Source organism: Vicugna pacos, chromosome 9 (genome assembly GCF_048564905.1).
Source record: "Vicugna pacos chromosome 9, VicPac4, whole genome shotgun sequence".
Taxonomy (NCBI): Eukaryota; Metazoa; Chordata; class Mammalia; order Artiodactyla; family Camelidae; genus Vicugna; species Vicugna pacos.
In genome coordinates this window covers 64,392,178-64,418,548 of record NC_132995.1, presented here as the reverse complement: position 1 = coordinate 64,418,548, position 26,371 = coordinate 64,392,178, and the positions used below count along the sequence as shown (strand labels likewise).

At 40.4% G+C, this 26,371-nt stretch overlaps 1 protein-coding gene and 1 pseudogene across 6 annotated transcripts in view; one reads left to right on the top strand and one right to left on the bottom strand.

Moving 5' to 3' along the window:
- VAV3 (vav guanine nucleotide exchange factor 3) overlaps nt 1–26,371 on the bottom strand; it is a 387,336-nt gene that overhangs the window by 347,531 nt on the left and 13,434 nt on the right. The gene's annotated exons all lie outside the window — the stretch shown is intronic.
- LOC102526735 (large ribosomal subunit protein uL14-like) lies at nt 13,737–14,565 on the top strand (annotated as a pseudogene).

Genomic DNA, 26,371 nt, shown 5'->3' with positions numbered 1-26,371 from the left:
AAGATATATTTAATAGAGACCTCAGAATTCTTTTTTAATAAGCCTAAATCATGCTTGACCCTAGACAGTGTAGTTTGTTTTTCACAGCGATTTTCTCCATAATGTTTGAACTATTCACGACTTGTGTGAGGGAGAGAAGCTCTTCCAGCTGTTGAAAATTAGCTTGGTCACCAGTCTAGTGAGACCATCCATGACATACCCTGGTTATTAGCAATTTGTTATCTCTGAGCTCTTTAAATTAAATATGGTGGCAGCTCATTCCGAGAAGGGGTCAAATCACTTAGCAGAGCACAAAAGAGAGAGGACGTGTCAGTACTATGCAATCAGATTCTTTCACTTTTTAAATTCTTCTTTATTTTTGGTCTTGGTTGCCTAAATTCATCTTCAGGTTTATAAATGACCGTTGGCCATTTGTCAGAGCAGGAGTCCTTCTTAAAGGGCGCAGGATCCTGTTATTTTAAACATAACTGGGCTTCAGATTTTTGAGCCAGGGACTGAACTACAAGCTTTTACACGTCTTATTTCACTTACTGTAAAAGTGTGGAGAAGATATTGTGTCCCAGTTTTACAGGTTAGGGAAAGGTTTCAGAGAGTGTAATGTTTACAACAGCCTAATTGTAAAAAACAAGATTCTTAAACCTTACCTCAGACCACTAAATCACAATTTATGGGGTATATCTACAAATTCATTAAATCAGAATTTCTGCATTTTTTACTAGTGCTCCAGGGTGATAATGATGATAATTACTTTTTATTATGAAAATTTTCAAACCTTTACAGAAGTGGAAGAAATTGTTACTAAAACCCCATGTACCTATCACCTAGTTTCAACAGTTATCAACTAAAGGGGTGGGTAGCTTTTCAATTGTTCAGATTTTGCCCTGCAACACTGTAATTTCTATGTCCATTGAATGAAATATCCAGGTGATTCTTCGAAATAGTAAAATTTGAGAACCAGTGGGGTTTCATGACTTTCTCATTGTCTCTTAACTGGGGAGCAGCAAAACTGAGAAGCAAATCCAATATATGCAACTCCAGTTAGAGTCTGCCTTCCATTAAACCAGAGCTGTATTCATCAAGTCCATAAATGTTTATTGAGTTCCTTTTTTTTCATATAGCACCAGACTGAGGACTAAAACACTATAGAGAAACAAATACATACTGTTTTCTAAAATGTGAATAATGGGGGAATGGGTATGGCTCAGTGGTAGATGGTGTGCTTAGTGTGTGCGAGATCCTGGGTTCAATCCCCAGTACCTCCATTAAAAAATAAAATAAAACGTGTATAATGGAGAAGATGGAGTAGACATATTTAACAGTTAAATTATGTCTCAAAATGTCCTGTGAAAAAGGACCAAGAAGCATGATGTAGATTGTAAGCATGTTCATGTATCAAAAAGTGGAAAATTGAAGAGGAATGAAACCATTTAAAAGTTCTTTATAGAAGAGGTTAAGACTTGACCTGAACCTTTCAGCAAGGAAGGACTTTACAAGTGAACAGTAACATGAGCAGAAACACAGTGTTCAATATAAACAAAGTATTTTTGGAGAACTCGGGAGTAAAAAGCAGGCTGGCTGGATCAGAAGGATCATATCAGGAGGCAATATTGAATTGTTTAGGGGGCTAGGTCATGGAGGCTGTCAAAGGCAAGAGAGAATGGGGGGTAACAAGAAGCCACTGGTAGTTTTTCTCTCTTTCTCTCTCTCTCTCTCTTTTTTTTTTTTTTGGTGGGGGAGGTAATTAGGTCTATTTGTTTATTTTTATATTTTATTATTATTATTTTTTTAGCAGAGGTGCTGCAGATTGAGCCCAGGACCTGTGCATGCTAAACTAAGCACACACACCACCTGAGCTACACCATCCCCGTTACCACTGGTAATTTTCAAATAGGAGAGAAATATAGTCAAAGGGTGAATTTAGAAAGAAAGATCTGGCCACAGTATATCTGGAAAAGATAAGCTTAGGAGTCTGGGTGATCAGGTAAGACGTTATTGCACCAAATTAGGCATAAGATAAAAAGGATCAAGACTTGAGAGATGGTGTGGACCATTTTATAGAGTCAGCTGAACTCGGTGGTAACAACAGGGAGGGAAGAGTTAAGACTACTCTGAGGTCTTGTAACTGGGTAGGTGGAAGCATGGAGGAATATCAAAATGAGTTTTACTGAAGACAGCAGGAGAGAGGAGATGAGAGTCTGGGTGAGAATTAGGGTGGGAATGCTGGGGCCAAGAGTCAGCACAGGGAGTGGCTGAACCAGTGATAGATGCGTCATCACGGCAGGCTCCCTGGGCACTAATAGTGAGATTCAGGAGACCACTCACAGTGAAGCAAAAAAAAAAAAACAAAAAAAACACAAAGTAGCTTAAAGGTAAACTACACGCATGTCATAAAATATTCATTTAGGCCTGTTCCATAGATCGCCTGTGGGTGTGGTCTCGGTGATCTGGAACCCCGCCTCCCCAGGGATTAGGATATCTACAATAGAGAGGTAGCTGGAGGCAGGTCTCAATTTGGCTTTAGGGATTTACTTTACTGGTCTGAATCCATTTGTTCCCTTCTTGGATTTCAAATTGGTCTGCGGCAATTAACTCATTTATTAAATAAGTATTTATTACTCACCCATCTTTTCTAACGCAAGAGATTCAGTGATAAATAAGACAGACAAAAATCTTTATCTTCACAGAGTTTAGTCTCCCTCTGACTTTGCTCAGTGGTTAATGATTTATGAGTGTACACATCCAAAGTAAAGCAGACTCTTTTTAACTGTATCAATTGGATTTGCTACCCCTGCTATTGCCTTTTCGGCCATGGGCACATTTGAACTCTGATTTCACATTTGATCTCAAGGCTGTACTTTCTCCTTTACCTGCTGAGAACAGCAAAAGACCTGATTTCTAAGGTGTCCGCATATAGTTAAATTGCCACAGGGTCAGTGGCATCCTATTCATCCCCTGAGAAGCCTCTCTTTCTGCTAACACTGAAGACGCTGACTACCTTCTGATCTCTCACTGTTATTACCCCTCAGTAATAGCAACCCCTCAGTTCTCTCTTTGCTCCCAAGTCCCCATGACTCCTGTGGTTGTTCTCACATTGTCACCTGCTGGAACAAATAGCCTTACCCTCCGAGGCCTTGTACAGTGCTACTAGGAAGAGTGACACCTGCCACCAAGAAATAGCCTTCCCCTGTTTGTACCTCTCTCTGAACCCTTCTCAAATTCTAAGCCCATAGAAGAGAATTTAATATAAGAAGCTAGTGAATATAACAAAAAAAGAAGCAGACACAGATATAGAGAACAAACTAGTGGTTACCACTGCAGGGGGGCAGGGGCACCACAGGGATGGAGGCGTGGGAGGCACGAACTGCTGGGTGTAAGAGGTTCAAGGACGTACTGTACAACACAGAGAATATGGCTGACACTGTAAATGGAAAGTAACCTTTAAAATTGTATAAAATTTTTAAAATTTAAAAATAAGTAAATAAACTTTAAAAAAAAAACAATGTTTCTGACTACAAGCAGCCTAAAAAATACATTACTTTTTTCTTTCCTTTGATATCCGAGTTGCATTGTATCTCAGAAATCAAGATAGGAGAGAATTTCGGGAAGGATGGGGTGATGGGCTCAGAGAAATGGCCTCTGTTTTGGTAGGGCTCTCTTGTGCCATCTTGCACTTTCCCACCCATACAGCCAAAGCTAGAACAAATAATTTTATAGGCTCTGAAAAAAAAAAAAGACAAGTTTTGGCCCTTTTAATTAACTGGATTCTATTCATCCAGGAAAAAAATAATTTTTTCAAGAAAAGTGCAATGTTTGAAAGAATATCTACTCAGACTTGCTAATACATTAAAAGAGAATGTTTCATTTTTTTTACATCATTTCTATTTTTTTCCTAATCACAAATGAGCTAATATTTTCACCACTCATTAAGGGATGCTTCCCTGCTTAAGCTCTCCACACATCTTTTATTTTATTTTCTTGTAATCAACACTGGATTATAAATTTATAAAGAATCTTTCTAATTAACAGTGGTGAATTAAATCAATCTGGAAAAAAATTTTCTGTAAAAGTACCGTATGCTACAAAAATAATAGGACTAAAATCCAAGTCAAATAATTCTCAAATGAATTGTTTCAAAAGGAACACTTTTTTCAAGATGCATCCATGAAAAGTAAATCGTTTCCTTCACTGAGGCTCCCAAGAGAAAAGGATTGTCCACAGATGGGAGGTTTAACATTGGAAATAAATGTTGTTCTACATGTGAAGCTTTGTTCCTTTTCTAAGTTTTGAGGAGGTTCAGAAGCCTAAATAAACCTTTTATTAAAAATTTATATGGCAATTGTTACAATCTTATTTCATTTTCTGTTTTCTTTTTCTCTTGTGTTTCATGAATTTTGTATGATAAGGAAACAATTCCTCTGCTATTAAAAAATGCTTTTAATGGGGGAGAGATGTTACCAACAGCAAGGGGAAAGGATCAAATGATAGATCCAATTTCAATGCAGAAAGGAGAGTTTTCCTCAATGGTCAAGAAAAGTAATACATTTTAAAACACACAGTCAGTTTTGTAGCCCATCAAAAACATGTTTTCATGTGAGAATTTATAAAGTTTACAGGATGAGATGAAAAAGCTTTTTTTTCCCATACAGAAAAATCAGTACCAAAAGTCCCACCAACACATACTGAAAGGAAACTTTCATATCAACAAGGATTACCCTATCTTAATTTATTTTAGACACAGAATGTGTAACTTCAATTAAATAAGGAATACGTATTCAATTATGAAGTGTTTTAAACCCTGAGGCTTCTGTATAGAAAGTAAATTAATCCTGTAGTATCAAATTACACACTGCTATCCTCCAACTCTACCTAATTATCTCTGAAGATGAAGTGTATGAGAAATTCAACAAAGGGTTATAAAGAATTATCAGGATATACAGAAAATCATTTGTTGACGTAGTCTCTAAATAAAAGTGAATTTTGTACAGTTTCTAGGTGAATAATTACCAATTCTTAATAAAATAAGTGTACAGTCTTAATAAAATTGCATGCATAATATTTAAAGTTCTGAATCTCTGAAAATAAAAAGCAAAATACTCCTCCTTCAATATAAACTGCTTTCAATCAATATTCATCCAAATCTGCTAATACCAGAGAACAAACTTGAACACAGTTGACATTCTTTTTCTACATTCAGAGAAACTGATGGTACAGAATCATCATTGGTACCCTACTTCTGCTTTTCCCTTCAGGAAATCATCTGGTAAGTTTCTCCCAAAATGACTCCTCCCCTTAATTTCTCATTTAAGACACACAGCTGGTCATGACTGTAAGAAGGATGGTCCAAATTGATGCTTTGTGTGCCTCACATACAGAGTGTCCTCATAGCACCCACTTACTAAAGCAATGTTGTAAATTCTAGCAAGTGTCAGCCATTCTATAGAAGATTGATGCCATGGTAATGGTCTAGACCAAGGGCACAGAACAGGGATTCTAGCCCTAACTCCTCTACGTCTGCCCATGTGACCTGAGACAATCTCCTGGGGCTTGGTTTTCCTTGACCTGCTTACTAAGTGAATTGGACTACATTATTTCTAAAGTGCCTTCTAATTCAAAATTCTGATTCTAAAGGCACCCACATTGTCTCCCGGTCCATCAGAATCAAAACTGTGAGATTTAACTACATTGGTTTCATCTAAACTGTCATCAAGCACCTTTTGTTTGGTTGGTTAGGTATTTCATTCTACTTGGACCTTATCCTCTTAGGCATGCTCCATAACCTTGTTAATTCATTCCACACGGTATGTACCCACTTCTCATCATCTTTCCTAACTATGAATCTTCAGGGGTTCCCTACAGCCCATCCAATTAGAGATTCTTCATAAGAGACTATACTATGATACATTTTGAGAGATAATTTGGCTTCAACTCATGAGTCCAATCTCATTCTTCAATACACCAGAGATATTGACTCATCTCACCATCAGCCTTTCATTTGCCATGGTCTGTCATCTTGAAATGACTCCATTCCTACTCCCAAACCTAACCTGCCAAATAACTCCTACATATTTTCCAAATTCTTTATTCAAGGACTCAAGACCTGCTGTCTTCCACTAGTGTGAGGAGGCAGAGCAGAGTGGTTACAAGGGCCTTTGCTGAAGTCAGATTGCCTAGATTTCAGTTCCTGGGTCTGCCACTCACTAGTCCTGTAACTTTGGATGTGTTACACAACCTCTCTGTACTTTGGTCTACAGACCAGGGGTACATTAATACCTACTGGATTGAGCTGCGGGAAGGGCAACAAGTTAGTATGTGCAAAGCGCCTGGAACAGTGCCAGGCACACAGTAGAAATTCTAAAAGTGTTTGCAACCACGATGACACCAGCTCCCTGCAGCATACTTGTTCAGGAACATATATCTAGACATGTATATTTAAACTGTGTTCTGCTACTCACTTCTCTTTCTCTTGACTAGCTATATAAAGAGAAGAGGAGAGCAGGAGTGATGCCACTCTCTCTGTATCCACAACCAGAGAGACGTTTGAAACTACAGGGGAAACCCATGATGATGATTAAAGGGTTGGAAAGTGATGATTACAAGGAAAGACTAAAGAGCAAAAACTAGTCATCCCCTAAAAGGAAAGTTGAAGGTTATTTAAATAAAGGTCTTTAGAATACATCGGGTCTTTGAAACCCCACTGGGAACTGTCGTCTGCTTGACAGTCCTTTCCCTCCCATGACTGCATTCCTGTCGCATCTCACTCTGTTCCTCTGCCCTGGCTTACTACAACCGCGGGCCAGGCACTTACATGCATTATGGTCACGACTACTCTGGAAGGTAGATTCTATTAAGCTTTTTATTGGAGCTTATGGTGATTAAATAGATTTCCCATTGTCGCATAACCAAGCCAGTAAGTCACAGAGCCGGAATTTAAACCCAGGTCTGTCTGATGTCAGAACCCAAGATCAGCCCACGACACATGCCGTCATTCCTGTTTTTCCTCATAATTCCTGTTCCCTTATGCCCACCACACCTCCCGGCTCTTCTAGCTTGGGCACAGTGATGGGCACATAAAAAATATTCGCTAAGAGCTTGCTCAAACGACAAGTACTGAGAGTTTTAAATGCTGCAATAATTCAAGAAGTTTGGAAATATTTTTCTATGAATAAGCAACATTAATACACTAATGAGTTAATTGGCTCTCCCATGTGTGAGTAGATTAAGGAAAGCATCTGGCTTGATAACTTTTCAGGCGCTTTTTGGAACCAAAGCCTTTATGTTGATAGAAAATCCAAGTTGTAAAAGATTCTTTAGCCAATAAAATATAATGGCTGAAAATGTCCCCAGTTTATAAAACCACATGAACTCTAGTAGGAGTTTATAGGGACAATTAGTCAAGAAATTTAAAACATAAGCATTTTAATCCCCTTAACACAAACAAGAGAACGCTGATGAACTATCTGTTTATGCTAACGACTCATGCAAAGGCTAGCGGGTCTGTGAAATATCGAACTCTCTCAGTAAACCAAATCTTTATAAACTTTGTCCAAGTTTTAGGAAAATCTGTGTAACAATTAGAAAAGATTGTCTATCTGAAAATGTTCCACTATTTCATTTAATGAATAAGATATGGAGGAACTTTTGCTACTCTTTTATTATATGTGAAATTCACCAGGTCTACTAATGTATATTCAAAAGAAACAAGCAAATATCCCAACACAGGAGGGCCAGTTAAAATGAGTATCTTCCTTTATTCCATCAGTGTGTGTTAATTTGATCCTTTGACTTTCCTTAGTATTGAAATTAAGGAGAAATGCAAATCAAAGCTACAATGAGGTATCATCTCACATCAGTCAGAACAGCAATCATTAAAAAGTCTACAAATAATAAATACCAGAGGAGGTGTGGAGAAAAAGGAACCCTCCTACGCTGTTGGTGGGAATGTAAATTGGTGCAGCCACTATGAGGACAGTATGGAGGTTCCTTAAAAATTAAAAATAGACTCACCATATGATCCAGTAATCCCGCTCCTGGGCATATATCCAGAGAAAACTAATTCAAAAAGATACGTGCACCTCAATGTTCATAGCAGCACTATTTATAATAACCATGACATGGAAACAGTCTAAATGTCCACCAACAGACGAATAGATAAACAAGATGTAGTATAAATATACAATGGACTATTACTCAACCATAATAAAGAATGAAATTATGACATTTTCAGCAACATGGGTAGACCCCATAATCATACTGATTATCATACTAAGAGAAGATTATCATACTAAGTGAAATAAATCAGACAGACAAATATCATATGATATCATGTCTATGCAGAATCTAAAAAAACAAAGATACAAATGAACTTATCTACAAACTAGAAATAGGCTCACAGACATAGAAAACAAACTATGGCTACCAAAGGGAAAGGGAGGAGGGATAAATTAGGAATTTGAGATTAAACATATACAAACTATTATATATAAAATAGATAAACAAGTTTCTACTGTATAGCACAGGGAACTATATCTGATATCTTATAATAACTTATAACAGAAAAGAATATGAAAAAGAATATATATATGTATATATATATACATATGTATAACTGAATCACTTTGCTGTACACCTGAAACTAACACAACACTGTGAATCAACTATACTTCAATTTAAAAAAAGAAAAAAACTGAAATTAAGTTACAAGTAAACTATATAAACTCAGCAGAAACTTCCCAGGCACTACAGATCTGAGCCTGTTAAAAGATTTTCTTTGAGTGGGACATAGAACAAATTATAACCATCTTATTGTCCTAGAATGAAAAGAACCCAATTGTGTCTTTTCACGACTGTAGCTCTCAAATATTTTTCTTCTGTATAATTATTTAAGTCTTATTTTATAAAAGTAATATATAATCAATCCAGGGAATTAAAAAATTTATATATAATATAAAATAACCAGGAATTCCATCTCCAAAAGACACTTTGGTGTGCAGTTTTGCAATTTTTTAATGATATATGTACTATTTTTTAAGTGCTAATTTCCTGTACACACTATTTTAGAGCATTTTTTCACTTAGCGCTCTATTAAGGTTTTCTCATATTTATGTAATCTATTATTCATTTCATAAACTCTCTTGATTCATTTAATATGATATATACTGATAGTTGTATTTTGTATTTTTAATGCATGTGAATAAGTCAATAAGTTGTTTGGAAACACAATTAGCTCACCTGCATCAAGACACTTTGGTTATTTATAACCACTCCATCTTGCTCTTAGATCCAAGGGTATCCTGCTTTAAGCAAACCCACATATCATGAAATGGAAAAAAAGACTGTATAGCCAACTAGAAGGAAAATACTTTTGAAGTAGAACAGGCCAGCCTGGAGAAAGAGTCCAAATGGAAGCCACGCATCATATATCTAAATATTTAAAAGTTATAAATCAAACTAACAAACTGTTGAATAAAACATGTTGCACACGTCCATCTTGATAAATGCACCTTCATGGTGCTCTGAGAGTCAGGGCAGAATTGAGAACTCTCAGACAAAACATGGAGGTACCGAGAGATCAGCCTGGTCCCCGTCCACGGCCCACAGCCTGTGGTCCACTTCTCCTTCTCCTCACGTCCCTGGCTCTGTCCCACCTCACCGAGGACTCACTCCCGTGCAGGTGGACACCTAAGTTCTGTCTCCAACTCTGCCCACGCCTGCTGCCCCTCGGCCATCCATCAGGTCTGGGAGAGGGCACTCCAGCAGCATGACAGCCCTCAGGGAGAGAGGAGGGACGAGGGGCAGAGCCCTGCGTGGGCCTCGGGAAGCAGGCTGGAGGGCGTCACAGAGGAAATCTGTGGATCTCAGGGACCAGAAGCACAGTGTAAAAGAAAGGGGCACAGATTCCCAGCAGGAATTCCCAGTGGGAATTCTTGTTTTGGAAGCGTATGTGTTGGGGTCTGAGGTGTGGAGAGCAGACCCAGGCTGGGCCTTCTACAGCACAGCGCCCAAGGCAGGGGCCTCTTCTGCCCACGTCTGAGGGCGGTGCCAAGGCAAACCTGCCGTTTTGAGAAGACTTTTTTGACAAGCTCATTTGAAGTAGACGTTAAGACCCTAAAAGGACAAAGATTGGGGAGAGAAGGACTAAAAGAGGGAGAATGATTAAAAGTCTGAGGGCAGAGCCTGTGTGATTAGATGATAAATAACAAAGCCTTCTGTCACTCAAATATTTGTTGGTAAGGGGAATTTCTGCACCAAAATGGGAACCCGTGAGAGAGCTTGAACCTAGTTGATTTAGGGTCATATCAGATTGACTTAGACAGAATGGCCAAGAGGAAATAAGCTCTCTGAAAATTTCAAACATCCTAAAGAAATCTCTGGACTCTCAAAGACCATGAAAATCTTCGGCCATAGGAGGGTAATTTGTATTATCTGGCTTAATGAGGGACAGGGATATGTCAGCTAACATCTTGGGAATATTTATTTGAAAATTGGCACTTGAAAAAATAAAATAGGAGTACTTTATAACTTTGCAAATATAATCAGTCTGTGATTATTTTTTAATGGAATGGTTTAGTGCTTTAAAAATTATTACATTTTAAAAATGAGGATGACAAAATAAATATACTGCTAAAAGGTTATATGTAGAAATGTCAGAATCAGAGATAAACACGGCTCTGAATTCCCTTGCACTATACAAAATCCAAAACTCACGCTCCGTTTCCTTCTTTAGGGTACCAAAGTTTAGTCAGTTGAAGCTAAGGTTTTCAAATAAACTTCAAGAAGCAGTTTTCAAAATACTATGTGATGGGTGGGTGGGTATGGCTCAGTGGTACAACACATGGTAAGCATACACATAGGTTCTGGGTTCAATCCCCAGGACCTCCACTAAAAATAATAACAAATATTTGTTAAAATACCGTATGATAACACTTCTATGTGGTGGAATCTAAAAAAAAAAGACAAACTTATTTACAAAACGGAAACAGATTCACAGACATAGAACACAAACTTATGGTCACCAGTGGGGGAAGGGGGGTGGAGGGATAAATTGGGAGTTTGAGATTTGCAGATACTAACTATTACATATAAAACAGATAAAACAACAAGGCCCTGCTGTAGGGCACAAGGAACTATATTCAATACCTTGTAATGGCCTATAATGAAAAAGAACATGAAAAGAAATATATATCTGTGTATAATGGAATCACTATGCTGTACATCAGAAATTAACACATTGTAACTGACTATAATTTAATAACAAAAAGTAAAAAAATAACACACACACACACATACACACAAAGCAGTTTTCAAGATGTAACGCTAACATAAAAACCATCTGCATTTTCACAAGATGAGCTCTCTGTGTCTAACAAGTTTTTAGGGGCTTTCTTTCCCTAAAAACTCTTTCCTTTCACTAGCAGAGTAGTAAATCACACAGTGGAAGGTTAGCTCCAAGCAGCCAGGTGGGAAGCACAACGTATTGCTCACTTCCTCTAATGGTACCTTGTGATTTTAGCCATAACAGACCCGACTCCCATAGCACCAATGGCTGGGGCCTGTCCCACCAGTTTCTCAGCCTCCAACCATAGCTCCTGCAAGAGAGCTCTTAATAAATATCACTTATTAGCAAAAGAAAAAAGGACAGGACACATGAGACCCTTCACAGTCAACACAACTTTTCAATTCGATACTGTCATCAAGTTTTCAGTTCTGACAATTACTTCGGCTCCTTTATGACCTCCATGAATTCACGCTGACTGTATTTTGCCTGAGCTACTCCCATCATGATCATTCAGATTCACTGAGCATCTGTTATGTGCCAAGGCCGATTGTCTAGTAGGGGAGACAGCTCAAAGGCGTGATTATAAACAAAGGGGCACCAGGGTGGAGGGCAATTCAGATTGCTGCAGGAGCACAGGGGGAGGGAGGGACCGGCTGGCCAGGGTCGGGTGGCTGAAGATGTGGGGAGAGAAGCTGTCTTCTTGATGGGAAAGTAGGTGGACAGATCATACCAAAACTCAGGGGCCTAAGGGTACCACAGACTCAGAGGCCAGTAAGTTTTGTGGAAGGGCCAATATACTGTGTGTATGAAGTGAGGGGAAAGAATTGTGGGGAGCTTATGGTCCGAGATGAGGATAGAAGGCAGACAGGGACTGACTGTAAAAGGACCACGGAGGAACCCAGAGCCTCACAAGAAGGCTGTCCTCAAAGCCCACGCTTGACAGGTGAAGCCACCTAGAATGAGATTCTTTTGACATCCTGCCAAGGACACCCCTTAGTAGAATTCAGCATTTATGCTGAATTTTATTTCCTAAGGAACCGTGTTAGAACGCGATTCCACAGCCATCTCAGAGGAACCCTCTGACTGCAGACTGTTCACAGGACCTTGACCATGCCTGACTTCTTGAAGGAAGAATGCTGAACACACGAACTGTTACAAAGACCTTTGTATAAAACTAACTTGGGAACGCAGGACCACGTGATAGCGGAGACAGTGAGGCCCACGGCCAGGATCCAGGGAGAGACTTCAGGAAGGGCGGTCACCTAGTTTATTTTTTTAGCACCAGGCCTTTTTTGCCCATGGCAAAATTACTCATGCAGTGAGAAGGTGTGTGGGCACTCCTGAGAGACGTGGAGGCTCAAGCTTCAGTGTGTCAGTGTAAACCATCTTAAAGCTGCCCAAACTGACAGGATCCAAAAACCCTCAGTGCACGGCCCTGGAGCTACAGGTTCCTACATGTCCTGCTCTGTCGTGCACATAGCAGCACACAGGTGACCATGAACGGTTCCACCAGCCATCTTCAAATCTCCAAATATTAAAATCTGAGTAAAAATCATAACGCATTGGCAAATTTTATATTTAGAGACACTTGTTTATAGTCACTGTCCAAGTTAAACTCTAGGCTATAAAGAAACTAAACTAAAGAAAGAAACTAACTTACAAAGCAAAGGTTTCATAGTGATGTCTAGAAATGCTTCAGGTGACGAAGTTACCTCCACTTCCCTTGGGTGGACATTTGCTGTCTGTGCCTGAGCAGCCCTCACTTTCCCTTCTTCCAGCGCCTCCTTTAGGGCATGTCCTCTTCTCCATGGCACACAGTCTTGTGGGTGGTCAACAAAGCTGTCCTACAAGGGCGTATGGGTCCAGCTAGACCCGCCTCCTTCCTGAAAAGGAAATATTGAGTGGAGTGACAGAACAAGAAACCGCTACAGTTTTCTTCCCTTCTCTCTCTTTTTCCTCTCTGTTTCTCTTTCTTTAGAGAGTCTCTCTCTCTGTCTCCAACTCTCCCCCTCATTTTCATTGTGTTCAGTTAGCCAGGCATGGTCTGTTGCTTGCAGCCAAAGAATCCTAAATAATTGCAGTTCATGCAGCACAGTGATCCTGTGAATCAAATTTAGTGATCAGAAGAGCCACCACAAGGGCAAGACAGACAAGGGAAACTTGGACACCAAATTTATAGTTTTACACAAAGTTCACTAGCATTTCCAAGTTGCTTCAAAATGGTGTGAGAGGGGGCAGCAGGTGGCAAAGATTGGGCATGGAATGGAAAATTCTGCAAGCCCGCATCAACAGAGGCTCTCTCGGGTGCTAGTCCAGGTTCCGAGAAGCACTGTGGGCAAGGCTGGGCGGTCATGTGAGCGAGGGCGGTGCTGTGGACCAGCTGAGTCACCACCGGCACTAAGGGAAGGGCAGCAGAAGAAGGTGGAGTTTATCCACTGAGGTGGCACTGTGGAATTATTGGATGGACGAAGCAGAGCCCCCTGGAGCAACCAGCCAGAGAGACTGGGAAAGACAGATAGTATTCGCGGCAGCAAGTGCAGAAGTTGAGGGCTACTCGCTCGGACACGGCAGGAGTCTTCCTGTCACTTCTGATTTAGCATCCCCACTGGCAAGGTTTTCCAGAAAATGGAAGTGTTCTGAGGGCCATGCAGGTGCGTCAGAGGCTCTTCTGTTCCACTGCCGTTGCCCCCAGCGGCCAGGGAGAGACCCCCTTCCCGGGTCTCCTCCAGTTCCTCTATAATTTGCATATTCAGACTTACAAAGAGCAGGATCTCCCAGGGCCTCACATTCTAGGGTTTTGTAGACTGTTTCTCTACCTTCATTGACTCCCTGTTTCTCTTCCAACCCACAGGACATGGTGGGTCCGCTGGTGCAAAATTCCAGATTTCCCTGGGTCATCCGGTTGGAGCCATGATCCACTGCACTGACAGCAAAGGAGCCAAAAGTCTGTGTATCATCTCTGTGAAGGGGATCAAGGGACGACCGAAAAGACTGCCTGCTGCTGGTGTGGGTGATATGATGATGGCCACAGTCAAGAAAGGCAAACCAGAGCTCAGAAAGAAGGTACAGCCAGCAGTGGTCATTCGACAATGAAAGCCCTACAGGAGAAAAGATGGTGTGTTTCTTTATTTTGAAGATAACACAGGGGTCATAGTAAACAACAAAGGTGAGATGAAAGGTTCCGCCATCACCGGACTGTTGCAAAGGAACGTGCAGACTTGTGGTCCAGGACTGCATCCAACGTTGGCAGCACTGAGTGGTTCTTTGCTGTATTTGGAAAAAATAAATAAATAAATGAAAATTATTTGCTCCTCCTTGCTCCCCAAAAAGGAATGTCTAGGAAGGAGTGTAATACAGCACAGAGAGCCTGGATTTAAATCCTGCCTAGTCTGCCATAGCTTTCAAGTCCAGAGGAACACGACAGCCATCTCCTGGGGTTGTTCTGAGGATAAATGAGATGATGCGTATCATGCCTTTAGCACAGAGACCCGCAGGCAGTAAGTGCTCAACAAAGCTAGAGAAAGTGCCAGCAAAAATGCTCACTGATGGGACCGGGAGCAGCCCCAATCCCTTCACAGTTCCTTTCAAAGTCCTGTACACAGTCAGTGTAAGAAAGAAGCCTGCTCTGGTGTCCCGCATTCCCCACCACCAAGTGGCCTTAGAAGACTTCACTGCAGGTGGAGAGGTCAGGAAGGGGTTTGGCTCTTGCTTCAAGGGGGAGGGGGGAAGGGGAGCATCTGGCAGCAAAGTCCCTTGAGGCCAACTGGCAGCTGATTCACACAAATGGTATTTGGATCGAGGTGGAGGGAATAAGAGAGAAGCCTGCCCCTGCCTCCCGGAAACTGGCTCCTCTCTCATCATCACAGCTGCCATCTTTCATCACCCAGGCCTCCCCCAGATGTGGCAGCCAACTTGCTCACAGAATCCCCTCCCACACCACGAACATGTTGAGACCTCGCTGCCTGCTTGCCCGCCCAGGGCTCTCAGGAACTGTGCTCTGGTCCCTTGTATAAGAGACAGAGAACTACAGCCAAAAGAATGGGGGCTGGGGAAAGATTAATCATTGTGTTTTTAGAGCAGCTGTACCAAAAAAAAACAAAAACAAAAACAAAAACAAAACAACATTTAGGCAGTTTGAGAATTGGAGCAATAGAAAGTGCCCGTTGAGGAGACTAGGATCCATAATCACAGAGAAAAATCAAAAGTTGTAACAACAGACAATGCAGAAAGACAAACTCCCTTCGCTTGTACAGTTGCTCCCAGTGAGTCATGGCTGGGGCAGTGTTGGCTCTGGCATCAGTGAGACAATGGTGTTCATGTTAGACATAGTAAGGACTAATTGGTTCTATTCAAAGTCACAATATAACCATAGGGGAAAAAACCCTTATACTTTATTTGGGTATTTGCATTACAGTTTTTTAAATATAGAAACTTCCAAAGATGTTTTTCCTGTTCATATCTAGTTGTTTTTACATCAATAAAATCCCACTTGGAAATTGTTCTACCATCACACTGTCCCTTTGGAAATGGTCCATGGGAAATTAGTGGTACTGAATTCTCACTTCACTCTAAAAAGTTCCCTGGAGAAACGTTCGTTCTCATTTCCAGTGGCTTCACACCTGAACTCCAAAAGCAATATTCTCATTTGATGCTTAGATTTTTTTTTAAGTGCAATTATTTACTAGGAGTCACAAATCCTGTGCTAAGCATTACAAGCATTGTCTAATTTTGCAGATTACAAACAGGAGGCTTAGAGAGGTTAATGCTGCAGAGTTAGAGATGCTGGAATTCAAACCTCTCCTAGTTCTTTGCAATTGTTATGTGACCTTGATAGAATTAGGACATATTTCACAGCCCCAGCTTTTGCGTTTACTGTCTTTCAGTCCTCAGCAGCTGGCATATATTAGGTGCTCACTAAATTCTTGGTCAGTGGCTTTACTTCTGTTAGATACACCTAAAATTCACCTCCTCCTAGTGTTTCCATCTCAAGCTAACCAAAGAAAGCACTCAAAATCTATAGTACTCTCTCTATAATTCTAGGAGTAAGATTAGAGTATAAAATGGGAATTATATAAAAACATAAAATGGACTTTTTGACCAATCACCGAGAGAAGTAATTTGAATTCACATCGCTATTTTGTTGTCACAGATTTCTTCACAGCTTCTCAGTATTCTCAAAGTCAAGGAGGGTAAAGGATGAAGGGAAATGAGTTGAATTACTAAGGATGCAGCCTTGGTGGGAGGAACCAGATGGTCTAGATGGTGGCTGGCTACAAATGAGTGGAACTTAGGTGCCAGCCATCTAGGTATCCAGCCATGTAGTTGCTCTTTCTCATTCCAGATGCCAACACGGGCATCAGAGGTTCTCTTCACTTCATCCCTGCCCACACCTCATGGCAATCCTGTAAGGATGGAAATCTTGGTAGCTCAAGGAGTCAAGCAACTTGCTCAAGATCACAGAGCCACTGAGTGGCAGAGCTGGGTTACAATCCGTTCCCTCTGAGTTCTTAGACTGTTAGCTAATACTGTGTTTCCAATAAAACCTTAGCTTGTGATAAAAGTTACCCTTTGGGAACCTTCCTGACTGCGATGGGTAATGACCTATAGAGAATGCATTTCTGATCCAAATCAAACGTAGGCTGAATAAGACAAAGCAAGGGCCAAAAACAATGATTCATCACCTACCTTGTGAAAGATGATGGTAATTCTAGGTCAAAGTCTAATGAACGGATGTCCGCATAGCAATTAGCACTGCCAGGCACTCCGGCTGGCAGTCTTGGCAGAGCAACTGTGGATCGTCATAGAAACGGACTCCTCTCTCTCCCGCAGAGGAATCCACTCAGCTGATCCAGGACAGAGCAGGCTGCTGCCAAGGACTCCCCTTCTCCTCCAGGCTGGAATCCTGCCCCTTCAACATCTCCCAAGAGAGAAGCAATTCACTGAGGGAGGGTCGCTGCAAGATGGGAGAGCTGTGCCTATTAGCATAAATGTATGTCACCCATCATTTCACCTAGTTGCTTTGAAATTTGAGCTGGCAGCTCACACATGCCCCCAAGGGCGGTGTCTCAAGTCTGCTAAGGAAAATTTAGATAGAATCATCTTTGTTCAATACACCCCATTCTGTAAGATTCATCATTTGCAGTCAGATGGTCTACCACTAAGCCATACCCGCATAAGATTCATCATTTGTAGTCAAGAATGACAGTATTATTGGAACCAAAAAGATATCCCAGTAACATTCCATCTTATCTCTACAAATGTCTAAGAATCTTCCTGAGTTCCTTAAAAATTTTTCACCAAACAACATTAATCTGATTAGCACTCTAGTTGAGTCATTAGTTCTACACAAATTCAATGCTGTATCTTTCTTGTTATTTATAGCATATGGCAATACATTATAACTCTAACTTCTCTTTTATTGGGAAAATAACGAATGGAGTTTTAGGGGAAGAAACTAAAATATACAGAATGTCTAGCATGGACTGCACATTTTATTTAATGTGCACAACTCTGTGAGATACTTATTATTATCTTCATTGTATATGAAAGAATATGAGATTCAGACACATTAAATAACCAGCCCTATATCTCACAGACAGTGTGTAGAGCTGGGATTCAGAGCCAGGGCTGTCTGGCTCCAAAGCTTCTGTTCTTCCTACTACAAAATTCCACATATATTGATTTTACTTTGCATGCATATATATCTGGGATTACTCTGCAATGCAAAAATCACAGAAAAATCCCAAAATTTAAACTAGTTGGAACCCAATTAATTAGAATTTTGAATACATAAGTCTTCCTCTCCCATCCCCCAGGCCTCTGCTACCATCACATTCTCAGTAAGCAGGAACAATAATCAGATAGTGAGAAAACCACTAGGGCTGATGATTGCTTTCACTTTTTAAGGTCTGCCATGAGGTAACACAACATCCAGCCCAGCTTCCTAGACCGATATCATGACACTGCTGTGCAGGGATCATGGACGTGAGCCCAAGGCATCACGAGATTCTAAGTTATTGAAGAAATATTCAGTTAGATTCAGAATATACTACGTAGGCAGTGACATGGACCAATGAATCAGTAGCAAGCGGAAAGAAAAGTCATTTTGGGGGATCGGGGGAGCTATCTAGAAAATTCTACTACACAGTTCCTTGACTACGTAGTCTATGTAATTCAATGCATTTGAAAAGAAACCCTCTTTTCTTCCAAAGGCCCAAATTTTACCGTGCAGATGAGAACAAGTGCCATTGGGCGATGAGGCAAAGTGCCCAGCTTCAAATGCCTGCTCCATCACTAGTAGCCTTTGGAGCACCAGCCAGTCCTTAACTCTTCAGACATCGGATTTCTCATTGACGAAATAATGAGTTAGAGAGGTATGCATTTATGCATTCATTCATTCAATAAATAGAAGCATTTTTATAAACAGAATGTTCCACTGTTTGATGATACCAACTTGACATTATTCCCACCATCAACATTACACAACTATGTTTTAGGTCCCTGCCTCATCAGGTATAATGAATACAAGGAAATGAGTGAGTCCTTTCCAAGGAGCTCACAAGGGGAAACATGACATATGCACAACTGCAGAAGGGAGCCCAAGGAAGGCCCCCATGGCCGTATGGGGGGGAAGCTCTACAGGATTTCCCAAGGATTATTTAAATTGCTTTCATTATTTCAGTAGTTACGCTAAGACAAAATCGATGACTTATGGAGCACTCCTTAGCCTGCACACTGGACGTGAGATTATATTTGATATTTTCTCTGCATTTCCCCCTCATCATAAAAAGCACTTATATCCAGAACAGTAACTAAATGCAATCAGATGACTACATGCACATAAGGAGTCTCTGCAGGAAATGAGAACAATTGCATACTGAACACTCATACACTGTATTTGCCTTCAATTCGGTATTCTAGTAAGTGCCTACTATGTGCTTGGTGTGGTGAGGGCTACAGAGGTGAAAAAAAAAAGACCCTGTCCCCTAGGACCTCACCGTTTACTCAAGAAGCCAAACATGTAAACAATTCCAGTAGGTGTAATGATAGTGGTCCTAACAACGATGCTTCTGGAGGGTTGAAAGGAGACATTCAGTGTTGCTTGAAGAATCTAGGAAGACTTCTCAAGAAAAGCGAGGACTTTATCTGAGCTCTTGAGAAAGAGGACTTTGACAGAGTGATGTTTATGCAAGGATGTGTAAGAAGCGAGAAGGCCTATTCTTTCAAGCTGCAGCAACATGTACCAAGTTCCACGTGGGCCAGGACAAGTAAATCCATATGACCGCATCATTAGGTGTTCAAGGGAGACAGTGAAAGTCAAGGTCAGAAATAGACACCAAATCCACAGGGCTTCCTCCCAATTCTGAGTAGCAGCTAAGAGCATGACACTTCCAGCCAGACTTCCTGAGTAAGAAACCTGGTTATCCACGACCTTAGGCAAGTTACTTAGCCTTTCTGTTCTGTTGCAAGTATTAAACAAGTTAACATGTGGAAATGCTTAAGCCTGTCTGGCACTTAGGAAGGGTCATATAAATGCTATTCCGTGTACAATGAGGAGTCACTGAAGGTAATGAAATTAGCATGTGAGCTAAGTGGTCCACTTATACAGTTATCCTTACTTGCAGTGGCTATATTAAGGAGCTGGAAGGAGTTTGTGATTGTAACTGTGTTGCAAAGTTTAGAGGAATATGTATTTAATCCATATAACTATTAATGATAGTCTCTCAGCCCTGGGAGCTCTCCGCTTGCTCAGATTCCAAAGACATACCATGGAAGATGGTTCACATTCTCAGGAACTCGTGCAGTTTACAGGGGACGTGTCCTTTCATTAAAACAGTCAGGGCAGGCACTTGCTTTAATATGAAACTATTGTCCTATTTCTTATTCACTCTTTCATGATTTTTATTATATTTGCTTAGAAAATACTAGTGTATTGGAAAATCATGATCATGGCTCATAGAAAAGAATGCAGAATGTCTAGCCAGATTGGCACACACAACTCTTTTAAGAGATGCCAAGGACATTTTCCTCTCGGGAGAACTAGGAGCAACAGGCTTAAGGGAGTTCTAGAAACTGCGTGCATTAATTATAAAGACTATTCTTTCTTCCTCTGTTCTATTATTCACAGGTGACCAACCTTAAGGAGAAAAGTCATTGTTACAAACAGCAAGAACAGAGAATTTAAATGAGAATTGTCCCGAAAGACTCCGAAAAATGTAATTTTTCCTTTTTTGAGGGATAGTAAATACAGGTATTATAATTTGTTAGGGTTATTCCTTTAGAAAATTCCAAACCAAAATCTCATTACTCTCATCAGTGTATTTTCAGCAAGAATTAAATTTCTAGATTACATGAGTTTTAAGTACGGACCCCCCCTTGAAGTTCTGCAGGTCGAAGAAGAGTAAGTAGGGCAGCGTGTCTATTCCATGCACCAGAGAAGGTCTGGGAACGGAAGCAAAGAAGACACCGCCCTCCAGGACCCGCAGCAAGGCAGCATGACCTAGTTGTAGACCCAAACGCCGGCTGTCTCTTCCAGTTTTGCTACGATCTGGGCCATGTCGTTTGCTGACTTCCCTGGGCCTGGCTTTCTCTCTCTGTGGAGTTGTACATGAATGCAGAGGACAAGCCCAGCTAAAGTCGTCAGGAAGAGTTCTTTCTCTCTCTCTTTCTCTTTTGTTACTATTTTGCTTCATAATGGCTCAAACCAGGAAGATGTTAGCTTTCATGTATACATTTATGACTACGTGTGCATATATTTATATGACTAAGGTTTATCATACCTTAGGATCATTTTATATATATATAAATATTTATATCATACATAATCATTTTGTAGATGTTTAAAACTCATGCTCCCTCTATGCAATGTTATTGTCTCAATGTTGAGGAAAGACCATTTCACTTCAGGGAGATACCGATGGGATGATAAGAACCAGCTCTTTTCACCAAATGCCCTTCATGCACATCAAGGAGGCTCTGTGCAGGGTCTGCTCAGGGATCGACAGTGTTTCCCTGCGTTTCCTGGGCTCGTCCCACTCCATGAGCTCCTCGTCAGCAGTTCTCAAAGTGTAGTGTCTGGACCACCAGTGTTAGCATCCGCATCCCCTGATCTACTCACTCCAGATCTACTGGATCAGACCTCACTCCAGATCTACTGGATCAGAAACTATGGGGTGAGGTCCAGCAACGTGCTTTCACAAGTCCCCTGGGCTGACTCTCCTGGATGCCGGAGCTGAGAAACTCTGCCTTACAGTATAGAAAGGTACAGTCAGCCATACAAGCAACTGTAACAGTGGAACAACAACCTGGTGGCACCAATCAAATACCAAGTAGGTTATTACAGTGCGTCTCTGCAAATGCTATTGCGATTTCCTCCATTCAGAACCAACATTTTAATATGATTTTATTCATAGTTTTATTTCACTTCTTAAATCAAGAAACATTTCTTAAACAAGCAATGCTTCAGTGAAGACCTACAAATGGCCAATAGGCACATGAAAAAAGGCTCAGTATTGATAATTATCAGGGAAATGCAAATCAAAACTACAATGAGGTATCGCCTCACACCAGTCAGAATGGCCATTTTTCAAAAGTCCACAAACAATAAGTGCTGGAGAGGGTGTGGAGAAAAGGGAACCCTTCTACACTGCTGGTAGGAATGTAGTTTGGTACATGGAAAACAGTATGGAGATTACTCAAAAGACTAAAAATAGACTTAGCCTATGATCCAGCAATCCCACTCCTGGGCGTATATCCAGAGGGAACCTTAATTCGAAAAGATACATGCACCCCAATGTTCATAGCAGCACTATATACAATAGCCAAGACATGGAAACAGCCTAAATGTCCATCCACATTTGACTGGATAAAGAATTTGTGATATATTTATACAATGGAGTACTACTCAGCCATAAAAAAGAATAAAATAATGCTATTTGCAGCAACATGGATGGACTTGGAGATTGTCATTCTAAGTGAAGCAAGCCAGAAAGAGAAAGAAAAGAGAAGGAAAAAAATCACTCATATGTGGAATTTAAAAAAAAAAGACAAATGAACTTATCTATAAAACAGAAACAGACTCACAGACATAGAAAACAAACTTATGGTTACCAGGGGGGAAGGGGATTGAAAGGGATAAATTGCAAGTTGGAGATTTTCAGATATTAACTAATAAATATAAAATAGATAAACAACAAGTTCACACTGTATAGCACAGGGAACTATATTCAATATCTTATAGTAATTTATGCTGAAAGAGAATGCAAAAATGAATATATGTATGCTCATGTATGACTGAAGCATTGTGCTGTACACCAGAAATTGACACAACATTGTAAACTGACTATTCTTCAATAAAAATATATAGATACCAAAAAAAAAAAGAGAGAGAAACATTTCTTGAACCCCACCACATGCTAAGCACTGGAGGGATACAGATGGAAAAGACCATTTCTGTCCTTATCAACTCACACTCTGTTAGTAATACAGAAGAGAGGGAGAAGAATTTATTGAACAACTTATTTATTGAACAATTACTATGTGTTCTTTGCAAACAAGATACTAAGGCAATCCTATGAGGTTTCACAGGAAAAACGATAACCTTAGTGAGGTTAACAAACTTGCCCAAAGTTGGGAAATTATTTTCAAATTTTTCAAACATACAGAAAAGTTGAAGGAATATTACAGTGATGAAAGCCTTCACTTAGATTCATCAACTGTTAACACCTCACCCTTAAATACATCATCATGTATCCTGCAAGACATCCTTCTACATAAACACACCATTATCACATTCAAGAAACTTATTATTGATACAATAATGTGTTTCATATTCTCCAATTGGTTCAGAAATATTCTAGATAGTTGGGGAGGGGAGTTTCCCCCAAACTATGTTTCAATCAAGGATCATTGCATGACTTTGGTTATCATATTTCTTCAATATTTCATTTTATATCACTGCAGGTACCTGGTTTCAGTCTGACCCAATACTAGACATGCTAATTTTGACCCCTTGGTTAAATTCATGTCCAGCAGCTACCTCCATTGCAAAAGCACATTTTTTCCCATTGCAATTTTTAAGTGCAGGAAGATGTTTTCAAATACTATATTCTGTTCTCTAGAAATCTTTTACCTAGTTGTTTCACTATCCATTGATAACACTTGTCTGAATCATTTATTATATTGTTGGCTGCAAAATAGAGATTTTTTCCAATTATATAATTTCTTCTAAGATTTCCAGCTGTCATTCTTCCATAAAAACACAGCTTTTTCTTTCCACCTCTTGCATACCCTGGAGCATTGCTATGGAACTGTTGATTCTTTTTTTTTTTTAAATATCAATATATTATAGTTCAGTACCATATGATTTTTTAATGCACAAATATTTCCCAAACTGGGCTTCCCAAGGAGACCTCAAGGCAGTACCTTATCCTTTGGTCTTGACCTTGTGACTGAGCCTTTCTTTGCTTTTTGACACAGTAACATATTCTAGGAGCATATTTTCATGCCCTACACCTGGAATTGCCCATTTTTCCAAGGAAATCTGGATCCCTTTTATTAAAGCTCTAAAGGCAATGGTCTTTGGAAGTCAAAATGTCAGAATCACAGCTGGAATCTGAACCCAGACCCTGGGACTCTGGAGTTGCGCTCTTACTACTATACCTCATGGCTAGAGCTAAGTATAATATCCTCTAACAACCTAGGTACACAAAAGATGCTTTGGGAATAAAAGGAGGATGTGGAGGGAAGGAAAGAGAAGGTGAGACAGGACAGGTGTGCCTTGCTAATCCACCTTTACTGTTCTTTTTCCATGCTGATGCCAGAACTATTTCATTTAACCACCACGTCACTATGGAAACAAGTCTTTCTTATCTGGGCCCCAAGTATATTCTGAGTTTTGGTTTTTCTATATTTCACCTGAGTCGCAAAAATCCCTCAAAAACTCCTGTTTCCTGGGCATTCAGAAGGGTCTGCGAGAAGCTGTTCTTCCCGCCCTCATTCTGCTCCTGTCCCCCTTTACACTGACTCACTCATTCTTGACTTCATTGTTTCTTCCAAGCATATAAAGTGTGTTTCCCAAGTAACTGTCTTTCTCCAGAGTCATCACTTGGAGCGTCCAATTCCCACCCTTCTTGTAATAGACCTCTCCAGACCTCACTGTTTTAGCACAAGGGTTAGTACAGAATTTTAGCATGCTTAAAACCCAATTTTATATCGTATGATATCACTTATAATGTAGAGTCTTAAAAAATGATACACATGAACTTATTTACAAAGCAGAAAGAGATTCACAGACACAGAAAACAAGCTCATGGTTACCGAAGGGGAAGGGTGGGGGATAAATGAGGAGCTTGGGATGAACAGATATGCATTACTGTAAATAAAACAGATAAACAACAAGGACCTACTGTATAGGACAAGGAACTATACTCAATATCTTGTAATAACTCATAATGGAAAAGAATCTGAAAAAAAAGATATATATATAACTGAATCACCTTGCTGTATATCTGAAACTAACACAGCATTGTAAATCAACTATACTTCAATTTAAAAAAACCAGTTCTATATTTTCAATACCCTGCCTCAGCCATGTGGGGATACTTCTCACATCACATGTATTTTAGGAGGACAATTTTTATTACCCTGGATAAGTTTAAATTTGCATAGTGAGGGGATAGGGGAGAAAATGAGCAGCTTGGAGCCAACACCAGGCCAGGTTTCCTTAAACGGGCAGCAAAAGCAAGCCAGCTGAGAGCCCACTGAGACTCCTACTGCAAATACATAGCCTGGGTGGGTCTGGACATTTCTAGATGAAGCTTCCTCCCAGGCCCCCTTCGCTTCGTACTGCATTCCATTTCTTTGCTATTACTGCTGCTGCTGCTGCTGTCAGGAATGAAATTAATAACAACATTTTGGCCTCTTCTGCCACATCAAATTTCTTTCCATTTTAGCCCTCAGGAGAGAGGGCCAGCCTGCGACACTGCAGTTGAATAGTAAGTAAGTAATCCTTCAGTAGCACAAAGGAAAGAATCAAGGGTCTTTTGAAACCATTCCCTTAGATCTATTCCAGATAGCAATCAATAAAGCATCCCAGCTTAGGGTGACAACTTGGCCTGGAAAACAGACCCACAACTGCAAAGACTGTGGCCTTCCCTGGAGCACTCCAGACCAGAACCTTCTCTGTCTGATGACAAACACCAAGAGCCAGCCTAACCCATTACTCACTCTTAACCTGTTGTGGGTTGTTTTGTTTTGTTTTGTTTTGTTTTTGTTTGTTGTTTTTTTTTTTTTTTTTTTTGCTGTTGCTTGACCACAAGCCAAGCAAAATGAACACTCATGTGGTGGACTTGGCAGCTGCCCCACTCCAGACTGCTTTTCCGCAGGCCGAGAGAGGCTTTGAAGCTGGCCTCCTCTCTGCTTTGCCCCAAGTTGGGGAATCACCCTTGGAGGAGCAGAGATCAGCCAGCACTGAGTCACACTGCCCTTCAGGTCAGGTGACATTCAGGAAGGGCCTGGCCTACTGGCCTCAGTGATTGAGCAGAATGACTTGACCTATTCCTTAGCCTTCAAAAGAGGTCAGACATCATGCAAGAGCTGCTTTGCTGCATCTCCAGGGTACAGTTCAGCAATCAATTTGGACTCACGTTTTAACATGAGAACGTCCATCCTTTTGCTTGTATGTGTTAAGTTGAAAGAGTGCCCCAGTACAGAGCTTTAAAAATGCTTTGCAAATTCACATTCAGCTTACCAATAATTAACAGTGCTTATGGTCAGAAATCAACACAAAGAACACTAGAGTGAATGGATGGATAAAAGAACAAATGAAGATAGAATATCAAATGAGGAAATGGGATAAATGAATGGAGACTGAATGAATGTCAGGGAATCTGGGTTTTAGCCCTGACTCTGTTCCTTCCTGGCCTCTCATTTAACCACCTGGACATCAACAGTCCCATTTAAACTATGGCTCAGGGAGATGACTGTTGGTAACTCTTCTAGCTATAAATGCATTTGTGTGCATACAGTGGTTAATAGTCAAAACTCAAACCAGTTTATAATTCATAGCTGTCAGTAATAATCAAACAGCTTCTGAAT